Genomic DNA, 17,464 nt, shown 5'->3' with positions numbered 1-17,464 from the left:
ATTGGGAAATCTGGTATAAAACCTCCAGATTTTCACCATCATAATCTACCCATTAAACAAATTATACCTGAATTGTGAAATTAAGACAAATTTGTTAGCAAAAAGCCTGGGAATATATACTTATCTTAAAGATGAAAGCTCATTTTGATATCTTATCGGTTTTTTCTTTAACTTTTTCCTGGCAATTGCCAACATAAATTACTTTTGTAGGATTCTTATGTTTCTTAATCACTACTACTTTTTCTACATCCCACACTAGATACTAAGGACTTCATTCTCCCTCCCTCTCTCTCTTAACTCACAGATTATTTCTGAAAGTATCTAAAGTGAAAAATGAAACAAAAGAATTCTGTCTTTGTAATTTCATGTCAAGTGAGAAAGTAGAGGTTTTTCACCCCCAGATAGTTCAGAGTCCACTGCCAACGAATTCTCTCTTTTCTCTATCCTATTTCTGTAAGAACTGGAAAAAAAAAAAAAAAAATACAAGTCCAGACAAGTAGTCTGAACACTACTGAAGCAAGTGTGGAAAGCCTGTGCAATCTGGGAAGCCCAAGCATTGCTGGAAATTTCTCTCCATTTAAGTGACCCTGTCACTGATATTCTGTTTCTCAGGGCATCTTCCCCATTGGTCAGTAGAAAGGGAAACTCATATGAAATTAAATATCATTCTATATGAAACATGACTTTAGTCCTCAAACTAGTCTTGATTTGCAAGGACACAAGCCATTATGCTGGGGTCAAAGACACTAATAATAAAGGCACCATTTGATAAAGTAACTATTCACAGAGAAAGAAACCATGGAAATATGTGGTGAAATTAGTCACTGTTTCTAAATTGTCTTTCTGAGAAATGAGATGCATTTAAAATAGCGCCCTACACTTTTAAGATGGGAACCATGATTAATGACGATGCTTCACCTCATCCAGCAAGAAAAAGAATTGCATGTCAAAACAGACACAAGGTATCTGAAAATTGTAGATAGTGTGGAGAATGTATTTTCTATCTTTGAAAAAGGAAAGCAAGCAAGTAATTGCCGCCTCCTTTCAAAGGGTTAAGCATTTCTGATTAGCTTTGGGTCATGCATCACATTTTGAGTGCCTAAGCTTAAAGACACACTTCATTGAACCCCATCTAGCAAGCTTCATGCTTATGAAGGTGTTCCTCTTGATTGCTTCTCATCTGGGCTACAAAACGATTGGGTTGGAGACTGACATTGATTAAGTGCAAGAGAACCATGTTTTACTGTGACAGCTGCTGGCTTCTATCAACAAATCAATGTTTTTTTTTTTTTTTTTGCCTTAACTCTCCCATTAGCATCCTGCTGTTACTAGAGAAGAAAAACATCTCTGTAACTGTCTGCTGATTGACCATTTTCTGATTTGCCAATCACATAAAATGTTTTTATGATGGAAAAGGCTAACCCTTCATTCTAAGCAGCTTTTTGTGCACAAATAGTGCAATTTGCTGGAATCCTCAGGGGTGTGGCTGCTGCTCCTATAACGTAAAATCACAATAGAGAGTAACGTATTTTACAGAAAAAATGTCACTTTACTCTCTGGATTTGATCTGTAAGATTACAAATGCATCCTGTCCATGAATTTGGGAGTGTTTAGCAATGGTTCCATCCATTGGTCTTTTGCTATCTAAATAAGATAGTAGCCATTTATAGCTTTTTGTGCACAGAATATTCCTGGTTATTTACAAGACAGGCTGTTAAAGCTGTGCAGTTCATACTGTATACCAGAAACAGGAGGCATGGTTAGGAGACAACATATACAGAGATCTCCAAAGCAGCACTGTGTCAAAATAGAACTTTTATAACAGCAGACTTCCCTCCTGCCTTCTACCTCCAATTGTATGGCTTCAAATTGAGCCCTAAATTTGCCTGACTAGAAACATATAGGACACACCCAAGTAGAAGGAGTAAATCACTGCCAAGTAATTAGAGCCTTCTGGGACTATTTAATGAAAAGTGTATTTTCATATGCTTCTGTCTGCAATTTTTTTTCATAACCAAATACTGCTGCTAAGTCACTTCAGTCGTGTCTGACTCTGTGCGACCCCATAGACGGCAGCCCACCAGGCTCCCCCGTCCCTGGGATTCTCCAGGCAAGAACACTGGAGTGGATTGCCATTTCCTTCTCCATAACCAAATACTAAGTAACCTGAAACCAAGGTTTTAACTGTGTCAAGTCTTGGACAACATGGTTTATTTTGCCCAGCCTCCCCTTATGCCTTAGGATATTAACTCAAAAGACACAAATTATTTTACTGAAAATGTGTTACATTGTCAACAGGCCAAAATGGCAATGGGATTTGAACAATGGAGCTCCTTGATGTGATGAGTTGAATATAATCATGACTTGCCTGTAACTTCCTGCTAGCTTGATCAGCAAGCCACTGGAAATGAGGAAAGAAAATTCAAATCTCCTGGGTAACATAGAAAAAAAAAATCACTTGTTCAGATCAAGGAAAGCATTACTAGCTGTTTCAAAGGACATTAAAAAATATATATAGCACTTAATAAGCCAGTTTCCCAGGCAAAATAGCATTGGACAGGAATCCTAGCTGTATACTGATGGTTCTCTAACTCATTCATCCTGGATGGCCATCAGACCCCAGGCTATACAAAATCCTGCATGAAAGAAGGTATTCATAGTAATACATCTGTTTCCTTTTTTTCACCAAGGAAAAAAAGATATAGAGATAATAGGGGAAAGTAATGGGGTCAAAGGTAGAAAGAGGAAAGGATAAAATAAAACAAATTGGTCACAAAGAAAAGAGGCCTTGGCATTCTCTGGCCCCAGTCTCCACACCTCCAGAGATGTTTTTCAGTTACTAAAGGAGATGGCTTAGAATACCAGACCACCTGACCTGCCTCTTGAGAAACCTATATGCAGGTCAAGAAACAACAGAACTGGACATGGAACAATAGACTGATTCCAAATAGGAAAAAGAGTACATCAAGGCTGTATATTGTCACCATGCTTATTTAACTTATATGCAGAGAGTACATCATGAGAAACATTGGGCTGGAAGAAGCACAGCTGGAATGAAGATTGCCCAGAGAAATATCAATAACCTCAGATATGCATATGACACCACCCTTATGGCAGAAAGTGAAGAGGAACTAAAAAGCCTCTTGATGAAACTGAAAGAGGAGAGTGAAAAAGTTGGCTTAAAGCTCAACATTCAGAAAACTAAGATCATGGCATCTGGTCCCATCACTTCATGGGAAATAGATGGGGAAACAGTGTCAGACTGTATTGTTTTGGGCTCCAAAATCACTGCAGATGGTGATTGTAGCCATGAAATTAAAAGACACTTACTCCTTGGAAGGAAAGTTATGACCAACCTAAGTTTAAGTTTAAGTTTAAGCCGCTCAGTCGTGTCCGACTCTTTGTGACCCCATGGACTGTGGCCCACCAGGCTCCTCCATCCAAGGGATTCTCCAGGCAAGAATACTGGAGTGGGTTGCCATTTCCTTCTCCAGGGGATCTTCCCAACCCAGAGATCGAACCCAGGTGTTCCATATTGCAGGCAGTCGCTTTAACCTCTGAGCCACCAGGGAAGCCCTAAGACCAACCTAGACAGCATATTGAAAAGCAGAGACATTACTTTGCCAACAAAGGTCCATCTAGTCAAGGCTATGGTTTTTCCAGTGGTCATGTATGGATGTGAGAGTTGGACTGTGAAGAAAGCTGAGAGCCAAAGAATTGATGCTTTTTTTTAATATAAATTTATTTATTTTAATTGGAGGTTAATTACTTTACAATATTGTATTGGTTTTGCCATACATCAACATGAATCTGCCACAGGTATACACGTGTTCCCCATCCTGAACCCCCCTCCCTCCTCCCTCCCTGTAAAAGATGGTAACAATACCCTGTATGCGAAACAGCAAAAGAGACACAGATGTATAGAACAATCTTTTGGACTCTGTGGGAGAGGGCGAGGGTGGGATGATTTGGGAGAATGGCATTGAAACATGTATAATATCATATATGAAAGAATTGATACTTTTGAACTGTGGTGTGGAGAAGACTCTTGAGAGTCCCTTGGACTTCAAGGAGATCCAACGAGTCCATTCTAAGGGAAATCAGTCCTGGGTGTTCATTGGAAGGACTGATGCTAAAGCTGAAGCTCCAGTACTTTGGCCACCTCATGCAAAGAGTTGACTTATTGGAAAAGACTCTGATGCTGGGAGGGATTGGGGGCAGGGGGAGAAGGGGAAAACAGAGGATGAGATGGCTAGATGGCATCACCAACTCGATGGACGTGAGTTTGAGTGAACCCCAGGAGTTGGTGATGGACAGGGAAGCCTGGCATGCTGCAATTCATGGGGTCGCAAAGAGTCGGACACAATTGAGCGACTGAACTGAACTGAAATGAACTGAGATGGCTATCTCTTGGTAGAACTACTTTATGATTGCAAGAGTGTTTTCTCATTTGACTTCATTACCATGCTAAAAGGCTCTTACTACTATAATGCAATTCATCCTGGCTCTCAGAATATTTCTTCACATCCAAACACATTCTACTCAAATTTCTTATATAAGTTTTAAGAATCTGAAAGTTTGAACAATACTGTTGCATCTGTTATGAGATATCCATATAGAAAAAAATGTATCATCAAAACTCATTTAAAAACATATTTATAAGTGTTGCATATATTCACTTTTTAGAGAAAAAATTTACAATTTTCCCCTCTTCTCTTTTACCCTATGGTTAAGAAAATGTTTCACTTCAAAAGAAGTAAAAAATCAAATTAGAGCAAACAATCCAGTGAACCCATTATAATGATATTTGCTTCCAGACCAATTATGAGGGAGAAGGATTCCTTCTGTTACTAGAGAGAAAGTTGACAGCAGTTACTTTGTTCTGTTTTTTTTTTTTTAAGCTTGGGAAAATTTCCTTTCTCTCTGTCACATATTTTTTTAAGTTTCTGTGTGTTTCCATTATCATCTATGAAAGAAGAATTTTAGGCATTTAGTTTGATATACAATTTTCCATCACATATGAGAATTAAGGAAATCTAATTTAAAAAGCACTCCTCTCTCAATTATTCTAACACATTGTTGCAAAGGGAAGCATCTCATCAGGAAGTTCTCAAGCCCCAGGTTTATCCCATGTCCAAGACCACACACTTGGCCTAAATGGAAAGGACTTGAATTTCATTTTCACCAAACCCACTCACATGATGGTTAAAGGTTCACACTGAAACTATTGTTTCTACTAACATAAGGAATGACACATATGCAAGGTCATTAGAGAATCCAAGAAAGAGCCTGAAGTCCATTGGCAGATATACACTGTTTAGGTGGATAAACAGGTACATTTGTCTTAGATAGTTCTCTGGACAGATACTGAGATGGAGACTTGAAAGCAGACCATTAAGCAGGGAAGTACTCTTGAGAGTTACAATTGTAAAGGCCAGGATGGCAGAACTGGACAATGGGAGAAGTTGACCTGCAGCTGGGGCATCTGCCCAATCTGGAGAGCCCTACGGATGGAATGCTTCCTAAGAGTTTTATCCAATAGTCAAGAATTCTGGCCTTTATCTCCATAACAGCCAATTCTGGGCCTTGGGAAACTCCCTATGAGAGGGCATACCTCTGGGTGAGTCACTACTCACTGCCAAGGGCAATACTCAGTAAGGAAGGCAGTTGTGAGCTGTTAGCAGCAGAAATTTCAAGCAACAGGAGGATGAGTACATCAGCCAGAAGAGGGAACCTAGGCAAAGCCATGCAGTAACCACTGGAGAAAACACAGTTTATAATATAGACTGTTCTGCATCAATATAAAAATTCTATATTTTATCTACAGTGGCTTATTTTCACAGGAAAATTATATTCTAGGTTTGATATTTAATTTTTACTGTGTGGGTGTGAATCAGTCCTTTTTTACATCTAATTTAAAACTAATTCCTCTTGGAAACATAAGTCAGAACTTTGGAAGGACCTGGCCTAATATACTCATTTTACCAAAAAAGGAAAAATTTCCATGTCAAAAGGCTCTTTCATGACGGAGATATATTAAGAAGGGGCTCCAGTCTAATTTACTTTCAGGTCACCATTCTGCTTCATTAATTTAACAATCTTTGACTGTCCATTATATTTTTATTGTTGGAGATAGAAAATCCATGGATTCCCACTCCCATGTAGCTTATCATCTTGAAATCGTGTGTACTAAAATATGCCCCATTGTTACTGAAAATGTTATTCTAAGAATTAGCATTGACAACATTTGTACTAGTTGTTTTATGACAATTTAATGTGAAACCCACACCTCTTTTGAGGTAGAAACGTATCAATCTTTCCATATTTTAATTATGAAGCTATAGGAAGGAAAACTTTTCCCTTCTAGGTTCTTGAGATGGCATAATAATTATATTGGCATAAAACAGAATAACAGAAGAAAAAGTGTAAACTTAATTTTGTACATATGGAAGTCCCACAAAAACATAAGACACTCGCCAACAGTCAGGCTATCGAGGTTTGCATGCCCTCCTGAGCTAAGAAAAGCTATGACCTACCTAGACTGCATATTAAAAAGCAGAGACATTACTTTGCCAACAAAGGTCCATCTAGTCAAGCTATGGTTTTTCCAATAGTCATGCACAGATGTGAGAGTTGGACTATAAAGAAAGCTGAGGGCTGAAGAATTGATGCTTTTGAACTGTGGTGTTGGAGAAAACTCTTGAGCATCCCTTGGACTGCAAGGAGATCAAACCAGTCAATCCTAAAGAAAATCAGTCTTGAATATTTATTGGAAGGACTGATGCTGAAGCTGAAGCTCCAATACTTTGACCACCTGATGTGAAAAACTGACTTCTTAGAAAAGACCCTGGTGCTGGGAAAGATTGAAGGCAAGAAGAGAAGGGGACGACAGAGGATGAGATGATTGGATGGCATCACTGACTCAATGGACATGAGTTTGAGCAAGCTCTGTGAGCTGGTGATGGATAGGGAGGTCTGGCATGCTGCAAGTCCATGGGGGGTCACAAAGAGTTGGACAAAACTGAGTGACTGAACTGAACTGAACTGAGCTAAGAAGAAGTGGGTAGAGGTCTGCAACTTCAAAGGGGAGGAAGATAGTTCACAGGAAGAGGGAAGAGCAAATGTTTGATAAATGTTTACCACATTAAGAATTCTTTCTGGTGTTAAAAAAAAAATCCAGTTATATTTGGTAATAGCTCTGTTCCTGGTACAGGCTCCCTATCCAAATTATTTTAGGCAGTTAAGGGGATATAAAAAGTTCTTCTTGAGTTTGTTGGACCTTGATTGTCTTTAGCTCGAAGTAATCCACATGCCAAAGTGCCACATTCTGGGGAAGCCTGCCTTGAACCCCATCAAAGCAATATCAGTGATATTCTCCTTCTTAGCTATCACCTGACTCTGTCTCAAATAACCATACCCCATGAATGTTAAGGCTGTGCTTCTTCAGAATTAATTATACCCTATTCAGGCTCAAGGATATGCTTCCCATTCTTTTAGCTTTCCTCTGTTCTTACTTAATATAGGCTGTTTCATTTCTCTTTGCATACCAAATTATTTGTCCTACTACCATAAACTGATCTTTTTAAAGATAATCTCTGTGAACATTACATGGGTCTTCCTATTCTGTCAGCCCCACTGGAGCTAGCTGAAAGGATCTAATCATAAGCTCCAACTCTCAATGCTAGGGAAGGTGACCAAAAGAGCAGGGCAACCTACCCAATGTGTGGAACATTCCACCACAGCACAGTAAGCTTCAGCCACTGAAACTGTTCCTGTCCATCTGGTATTGCCTGAGTCTACTTATATCTCTCAACTTGTTTTTTATGATTTATGACAAAGGTGGTAATGACAATGATGTTGATGATAATCATATATATCAAGCACTAATTGTATGAAATATTTATATAAATCCTTCCTCATTTTATTTGGTCTTCAAAAAGGGGCATAATGTATTTCATAATTGTTGTTGCAAACATGGCCAACTATAAGCCACATTTTTTTTTTGCATGATTCCAGTCTCTAGAACACAACTGTCTGCTGTCTGATGCCTCTGTGGAATCTTCAAAAGATAGTGCCATGTTTCTGCAGAAAGTGTTATATCAACATTCATTATCTTACAATTGTTCCACATACTTTTTAAATATTTTTAAATGTATAAAATCTGGTAGAACCTCTGTCTTCCTCTTCATAGCAAGTAAAACTTGTAGTAAAATGAAACTAAAATTCAGCATAAACACTCTTCATACAAATACATCTCCTTCTCCCCCTCCCTTTCTCTCTCCTCCTCCAGTTCTCCCTGAAGGTATCCATTATAGAACATTCCCCTGTAAGAGAGGATCCTAATGACATTCTGCCCTTAAAACCTATATCAGCCACAACGGTTGGCATTAAAATAATCAGACACAGCTCTAACCCCAAAACATTGATGAGTAACACACCTTTGCTTTTTGTTTGTTTTGATCAAGAGATAGAAGTAAAACTCCCTTTAACCATCTCCAGCTCATTCTCAAGTTTCTCTTCCTCCAGTGACTACCACATCTTTCCCGTTTTCCTCAATCCATTTCTTTTCATAGTTGCTCATAATAAAACTAATTCTTTATCTTCTTTCACTCTAACCTTTCCAAACTGTCCCCTACCATCCCCTTACTTTATAGAATAGTAAAAACAAACCTATGAATTTCTAAAAGAAAAGGAAAAGGAAAATAACTAGTATATTCAATAGACAGCATTTTGCTCCAAATGTGAATTGGTTTGAAGGAAGGGGTTGATGATGGAGAAGATATAAGGGGTGGGGGGTGGTGCTACAAGTGCTGAGTAGACTCCTCCAAATCAACATGGTAAGTTCTTTTTTTCCTTTTATTTGAATGGTGTCTAGCTTCCATAAAACTCTCCTCAGTTTTGGCCTTATACAAGCAACTTCCTGTTAAAAAGCTCTCCCTGAATCTTATTGGAATCTCAAATTTATTACATTAGCAAAAAGAATTAATTATGGGCCCTGGGACATTTGCTTTTCTGCAAACTATTGATTTAATCTCACCATCAAATTGCCCAACATACCTGGGTAGCTCAAATGGTAAAGAATTTGCCTCCTATGAGGAAGACCGGGGTTTGATCCCTGGGTCTCGAAGATCCCCTGGAGAAAGGCATGGCAACCCACCCCAGTATTCTTGCCTAGAAAATCCCATGCACAAAGTCTGATGGGCTACAGTCCATGAGGTTGCAAAGAGCTGGACACAACTGAGTGACTAATACTTTTACTTCACTTTCATACTTTACAGTCCTCTCGCCTCTCACCCCCAAGTGCTTCTAATTGAAAATGTTGCAGACTCCTCATGAACATCTCCATCATCAAAGTCTTGGCTTAATCTCCTGTCATACCTTACCTACATTGGTACAACAGCCTCTTCAATAATTTCAGTTTCCTGCTTCAGAAATTGCTACTCCCTTCCATCTTTCCTTTCCCTACAACTAAGAACTTTTATTTTTTACTTTCTATAATTGAAAATTTGAAACCTATAGGAAAGTAATGGAAAAAATCAAATAAACTCAGGTATCCATCAACCAGTTTTAACAGTTCACAATTCATAACCAACTTATTTTCATCTATAGTCTATCCCTGATTGTATTAGAGCAAACTCCAGGCGTGATATCATTTCAACTCTGAAGAATATAAGAAAGAAACTTAAAATCTTATTACAAAGCATTATCACACTTAAAAATTAAATATAATTTTTTAACAGCAAAATGTCAAGCAGTGTTCATAACTTCCCTCACTGTCTTACACATTTTTATTTTACAGTTTGAATCAAAGTCTAGATAGGAACCATACATTGCAACTCTTTCCTTATTTTTCAAGCATCTCTTACTCTATGGTGCCTGCTCCTTTCTTTCTTTTGTTGTTTTTATGGTGGTGTAAAACAAGAAAACCAAGAATGTTGCTCACCATTCTGTCCTACAAGGATGAAATCATCAGCCACTGCAGTTCCTGATCAACAGTGCACCTGAGAGAAATTTAGAATGAAAAACAGGGTTAGATACTCTGTGCTTTGGACAAGCAAGCCTCTTAGATAAGATGTATATCTCAGGAAGAATTTTAATGAACCCTGATACTTCCATCTCCCCATACATTGAAATACACTAAAATCATTAACTTGAATTATTTGTTCTTTGTCAATAGCAGTAGTCTTCTACCCAGATGTATGCTTGACTACATGTTTTCCCTAGCCAAAAGTCATGTGTAAACTGGCCTGTTGCTTAACTCTTTGGAGCACTTCCCTCAGAGCTACTGAGAGTCCATCTCCTGGGCTATCAGTTCAGTCACTCAGTCGTGCCCTCAGTAAAGTCCTCAAATAAAACTTAAACTCCCAGCTCTTTTGTAGTGTGTTTTTCTTTCAGTTGACAATACTAGTTGAAGAAAATGTATTGTTTGTTTTGTCTGAGTTTTTATAATTACATTTTCATAATTTTGTTTAACATGTTGGTTAGTTTGCTATGTACCTATAAATTGATGATCAAATCTAGAGGTTTGATCTGTTTTGGATTTAATACTTTAGGCAAGAAAATTTCATAGGTTTTCTCATATGCTTGCGTGAGAATGGCTTATCTTTTTTATGTTACCTAGTTCTATTAATTTATGAGGTATTACAAACCAAATTGTCATACTTTATCATTTCTTCTTCATTTACTAGGTCAAATTGCCTATAAAGAAGAAATTTCCCTTATCAATTATCTGGTTACCTTAAACCATAGTTTTAAGCTTCTTACTGAAAATGCTTCATGATCCAGCTCTGACCTATCTTGTCAGGATTAGCCCCCTTCCTCATCACATGCATGTTTTCCCCAGGAGTGTAATGGTTTATAAGAACTAGGTTTCAAGATCTTTTCTTGACACCCCCAGATCAGATTAGATCAGATCAGTCGCTCAGTCATGTCAGACTTTTTGCGACCCCATGAACTGCAGCACGCCAGGCCTCCCTGTCCATCACCAACTCCCGGAGTTCACTCAGACTCATGTCCATCGAGTCAGTGATGCCATCCAGCCATCTCATCCTCTGTCATCCCCTTCTCCTCCTGCCCCCAATCCCTCCCAGCATCAGAGTCTTTCCCAATGAGTCAACTCTTTGCATGAGGTGGCCAGAGTACTGGAGTTTCAGCTTTAGCATCATTCCTTCCAAAGAAATCCCAGGGCTGATCTCCTTCAGAATTGACTGGTTGGATCTCCTTGCAGTCCAAGGGACTCTCCAGCACCACAGTTCAAAAGCATCAATTCTTCAGTGCTTAGCCTTCTTCACAGTCCAACTCTCACATCCATACATGACCAATGGAAAAACCATAGCCTTGACTAGATGAACCTTTGTTGGCAAAGTAATGTCTCTCCTTTTGAATATGCTCTCTAGGTTGGTCATAACTTTCCTTCCAAGGAGTAAGCGTCTTTTAATTTCATGGCTGCAGTCACCATCTGCAGTGATTTTGGAGCCCAGAAAAATAAAGTCTGACACTGTTTCCACTGTTTCCCCATCTGTTTCCCACGAAGTGATGGGACCAGATGCCATGATCTTCATTTTCTGAATGTTGAGCTTTAAGACAAGTTTTTCACTCTCGACTTTCACCTTCATCAAGAGGCTTTTGAGTTCCTCTTCACTTTCTGCCATAAGGGTGGTGTCATCTGCATATCTGAGGTTATTGATATTTCTCCTGGCAATCTTGATTCCAGTTTGTGTTTCTTCCAGTCCAGCGTTTCTCATGATGTACTCTGCATACAAGTTAAATAAACACGGTGACAATATACAGCCTTGATGTACTCCTTTTCCTATTTGGAACCAGTCTGTTGTTCCATGTCCAGTTCTAACTGTTGCTTCCTGACCTGCATACAAATTTCTCAAGAGGCAGATCAGGTGGTCTGGTATTCCCATCTCTGTCAGAATTTTCCACAGTGTATTATGATCCACACAGTCAAAGGCTTTGGCATGTCAATAAAGCAGAAATAGATGTTTTTCTGGAACTCTCTTGCTTTTTCCACGATCCAGCGGATATTGACACCCCCAGCATTTAGCAACTGCTGACAAGTATTAGCCAATTAAGAAATGTTTGCCAAATGAGAGCAAGCATATGATTTTTCTATATAAGTAACTGATCGTTTAATACTTGTATTTATGCATGATTTCAAACACATTCAGAATTTCAGATGCTCATACTTAATGTCAGAAAGAATTCTTTTCAATGTGAATACACCAATATACTGACAAGTCATATTAACTTCTAATACAACATTAGCAGTGAATTAAATGAAGACATCCTAAATTATACCATTCAAGAGATAAATGTTATTCTAGAGTGGATTTGTCACCATGTGCTCTTAGCAATATAAAGTCACCAGTTCTCAATGATTTTATTTCCTATCACCTGCAGTAACCAAACCATCACTAAATAGTTAGGTAGTGTTAGCATTTCAAAAAGAACACTAAGCAAATGTTCTTCAAATTCAATGAGAAGATTTCTTTATTCTCAAAACACTCTCACTTATTCTTAAAACACTCTCCTGCTGCCTTCAGAATAGTTCAGTCACTCAGTCATGTCCAGCTCTGCAACCCCATGGACTGCAGCATGCCAGGCCTCCCTGTCCATCACCAACTCCCGGAGTTTACCCAAACTCATGTCCATCGAGTCGCTGATGCTATCTAACCATCTCATCCTCTGTTGTCCCCTTCTCCTCCTGCCTTCAATCTTTCCTAGCATCAGGGTCTTTTCCAGTGAGTTAGATCCTCGCATGAGGTGGCCAAAATATTGGAGTTTCAGCTTCAGCATCAGTCCTTTCAATGAATATTCAGGACTGATTTCCTTTAGGATGGACTGGTTGGATCTCCTTGCAATCTAAGGGACTCTCAAAAGTCTTCTCCAACACCACAGTTCAAAAGCATCAATTCTTCAACCAATTCTAAGGCCTGTTGCCTTAGATGATGCCATATCCATAGGTTTTCTGCCTACAAATACCACTTTCATTCTGTGTCTGCCTGCTCATCTTTTCCAAGTGATCGTCAGATAAAAGAGTTCCTCAAAGTTTAGAAAACTTTCTTTATTCCTATTCTTAGGCAATGTTATCTAATTATCAGCTTCTTTCTTGTCCATATATTTTCTTTGGGTTATAGACAGTTGCCAACATCTCTACTTGGAAGTTTCACAGCCAGCTCATATTGAACATCATCTTCCTCCTGCCACCTTCCTCCTCTCCTGTTTCTTAGAATCTCAAGGAAGGGCACCACCGCATGTAATTGGACAAACTAGGGCTCTAGTCATGCTCTTTCCCTCTCCTCTCCCCTCATTTCCAATCAAGATCCAAAGTTGTTTTTTTGTTTTTGGTTTTTTTTTCTGTTTTGTATACAAAATACTCCATGAGTATGTATGGGAGCAAAATGGGCCAACTCAAAATGTTACTTTGGCACATGAAATTTTTCAAATTGAAAACAATGAAGGCCCAAAAGACTCAGAAAGAAACTTTCACTTAGCCCACTAACTGACTAAAATAATTTAGAGGAAGTACCTGTTCCCATAATAGAGCTATCATGAGCGTTATCTTCAAATATAGGCTACGTGTGGTGGTGGAAACTCAGGCAGGGCCTATGAATCAGACTCCAGTCTGTGTCCCATGGTCTCTTCAAGGCCCAGCACACATTTGGTTACCAAACATTTGCTTTTGTAGCTCCATGTCCATTGCTTTCCTCCCACATGAAGTTCCAAACCACTACTTGCAACACCGTCTTTTGTCTTTAACTGAAGATGGTGCTTAAGACGAGGGTTTCAGCCATTTTGGTGAGTTTTTCAGTCCTCCTGGGTCTCTCCCATGTGTATATGCTATTAAAGTTTGAATTTCTCCTCTTAATCTGTCTGGTGTCAATTTTATTCTTAGACTAGCCAGAAGAACATAGAAGTGTAGAGGAAAATCTCTTCCTCCTCGATAAATGAAACCATTTTTCTCTCTTTCCACATTTAAGATGCTGGTTCTGGTCATTAGGGAATTGTTCCTGCACTAGAGTTAGTTTCTCCCAGTGGCCTCACTGCATATAATTTTGCGTTGAGTCAATTCATAATAATCTTTAAAAATTATTTCACTCCCTTGTTTAAATTATTTTTGATTGTTTCTATTCTCTGGGGATAAAGGGGAAAAAATCCCTGATATTTCTTAAAAGCTTTGCATATCTGGATATAGTCCTTTCCACTTCACTCTAGCCACTTTTGGCTTAATTTGTCAGGCATGTTGTATTTGTTAAGGAAAGGATAAGTCTTTTTGCATATAGGCTATTTCCCCAGACACATGGCCAGACACTTCTATTTTACTGAATTTATCATCAGATCATGGCTCAAACGTATTGTATGTAGTAAATAGTCTGTGACACATACACTATAGTCCCTGCCATCACCACCAAGACGAGGTGAAGACTCCTTGTTATAATAACTTATCAACCCTATATTTCTTTATTGCACTATTGCAGTTACAATTAAATATTTAATTGGTTTAAGTAGAGAGGGGGTGTTTATAAAACAATATTGGCTTTCCAAACCAAAATGTGAACTTATAAAAGCTAGGGCGCTTGATCTTTGTCACACTTAGTCACTGATCTCTTAATTATTAACACAGTCCCTGATACATAGTACACTGCTGCTGCTGCTGCTAAGTCACTTCAGTCGTGTCCGACTCTGCGCAACCCCATAGATGGCAGCCCACCAGGCTCCCCAGTCCCTGGGATTCTCCAAGCAAGAACAATGGAGTGGGTTGCCATTTCCTTCTCCAATGCATGAAAGAGAAAAGTGAAAGTGAAGTCGCTCAGTTGTGTCGGACTCTTCACGACCCCATGGACTGCAGCCCATCAGGCTCCTCCATCCATGGATTTTCCAGGCAAGAGTACTGGAGGGGGGTGCCATTGCCTTCTCCTGCATAGTACACAGTACACAATAAATAAATATTTGCTGAAGAAAGGAAAGAACCAATCACTCAATCAGTCAAAAAGGCACAAAAGATTTTCACATTGTAAACTGCCTCCTTGGGTTTCAGGAACTTTCAAGTCTGGGCCAAAGTGAAATCTTCTGCTGAGGTATACACACTCATCTTTGTAAATAATAGATATATAGCACCTGCATACTTGCCTTTGTCCAATACAGTTCTAGTCAGCTATCATTTATAAAACATCCTCTAATAAGCAGCAGTTTATTTCATCACTGTACTTTTACTGAGTGTCAATTATGAATATTTTGAGTGTCATTTATAAATAGTCTGGATGACTATTCAAGATTATTTACCCCTCCGGTGCCTCCTGATGTGATATCTGCCACATAGAGGTTGCTAATACATTTTACATTTTCTTTTTATTTATTTTTTTATTTTAATTGGAGGTCAACTACTTTACAATATTGCACTGGCTTTGCCATACATCAACATGAATCCACCACAGGTATACACGCGTTCCCCATCCTGAACCCCCCTCCCTCCTCCCTCCCCTTACCATCCCTCTGGGTCGTCTCAGTGCACCAGCCCCAAGCATCCAGTATCATGCATCGAACATTTTTAGAAGTAATAAAGTTATCGTGGGAAATATGGGTAGGTGACATCGGGCAGATTTGTGCCCAAGCCATCCTTGACTCGCAGCATGGGAAAGGAGCCACAGTTATATAATTTAGTTGCCATATACCTGCAAACTTTACTGTAGTGAGATTGTATTGATGGAAAATTAAGACCAAGGTATTGACTATGAATTTTACAAAGTGGCTTAAAAACAAGCCTAATACTACCCTTCATAGAAGACTGCTGTGCAATATTCAACAGATCTTTTGGGGAATATTTTAACCTAGTCATTTGTAAATCTAGGGTCTTTGATCAAGAAATTTCAGAAAGAGGGGAATCTCACAAATAATTGGAGAAAATCCTGATTCTCTGTAGCACATTTTAGCTTATTGGTACAGTTTTTATGAAATAATCTTGGCTCATGTAGTTTACATAGGACTCAAGGTTTGCTGATATCCCTTAAATTTGAATTTTCTGTCTTTAATAATTTTTAAAAAATCTACTATAATTGTAGTTTTATATGTTTTTCCAGATTTTGCTTCATATATTTAAAGGCTATGATATTAGATGCATATAAATTTAGGTTTATAATTTCTTCCTACTAAATTCACCCAATACTATTAAATGCCTGTTCTTTTCTTTAACATTATTTCTTCCCTTAAAGTTTACTTTACTATTAGTATAGCTTCACTATAGATTTTTCACTGCTGTATCTTTTTAACATCCTTTTGCTTTCAAATCTTATGCCTCCTTGTATTTAAGGTGAGTCCTTTTAAGTATCACATAGATGGCTTTTGTGGTTTAATCCAATCTAAACAATATTTATATTTTATTTGTAAATTTAACCTATTTACAATTACAAAAATTATGAATTTATAGAGATTTATATCTACAATTATAGTACTAGGCAATTTTCACCCATTTGTATCTTATTTTTATTGTGTTTATTTCTGTCCTGATTTACTTATTTTTTAAAATTTTATTGAAATAGAGTTGATTTACAATGTTATGTTAATCTTTCTTTTTTATAGTTCTCTGTTTCACCTTTCTTGCCTTTTTTTTGAGTAATCCATCCTTTTATTATTTCACTTTCCCTTGTAGAAGGTTTATACTGACTTTAATTCACATTTTATCACTTACTTTGATGATTAAAACATATACAGTTTTATTAGTATCTAGCAAATTTAAACCTTCCACATTTTCAGACAGTGAGAGAACTTAAAACCTTTTAACTCCATTTATATTCCTTCCTCCTGTATTTTCTTTATCATATCATTTCAGTTCAGTTCAGTCGCTCAGTCGTGTCTGACTCTGAGACCCCATGAATCGCAGCACACCAGGCCTCCCTGTCCATCACCAGCTCCCGGAGTTCACTCAGACTCACATCCATCGAGTTGGTGATGCCATCCAGCCATCTCATCCTCTGTCATCCCCTTCTCCTCCTGTCCCCAATCCCTCCCAGAATCAGAGTCTTTTCCAATGAGTCAACTCTTTGCATGAGGTGGCCAAAGTACTGGAGTTTCAGCTTTAGCATCATTCCTTCCAAAGAACACCCAGGGCTGATCTCCTTCAGGATGGACTGGTTGGATCTCCTTGCAGTCCAAGGGACTCTCAAGAGTCTTCTCCAACACCACGCTCAGCTTTCTTCACAGTCCAACTCTCACATCCATACATGACCACTGGAAAACCCATAGCCTTGATCTACTTATATTTTAAAAGCTACAACAGATTATTATTATTTTAAGAAGTTCAAATTTATTTAGAAGATTTATCCACAAAAATACCCTCTCTGGCACTTTTCAGTCTTTCCAACATTGTATTAATTCATTGATTCCAACATTTTATTATGAAAATATTCAAATATATAGAAAAGTAAAAAATTTACACTGCATGAGTATTTATCTACCACCT

This window comes from Bos mutus, chromosome 8 (assembly GCF_027580195.1).
Source record: "Bos mutus isolate GX-2022 chromosome 8, NWIPB_WYAK_1.1, whole genome shotgun sequence".
NCBI lineage: Eukaryota > Metazoa > Chordata > Mammalia > Artiodactyla > Bovidae > Bos > Bos mutus.
Note: the sequence above shows the minus strand (reverse complement) of the source record.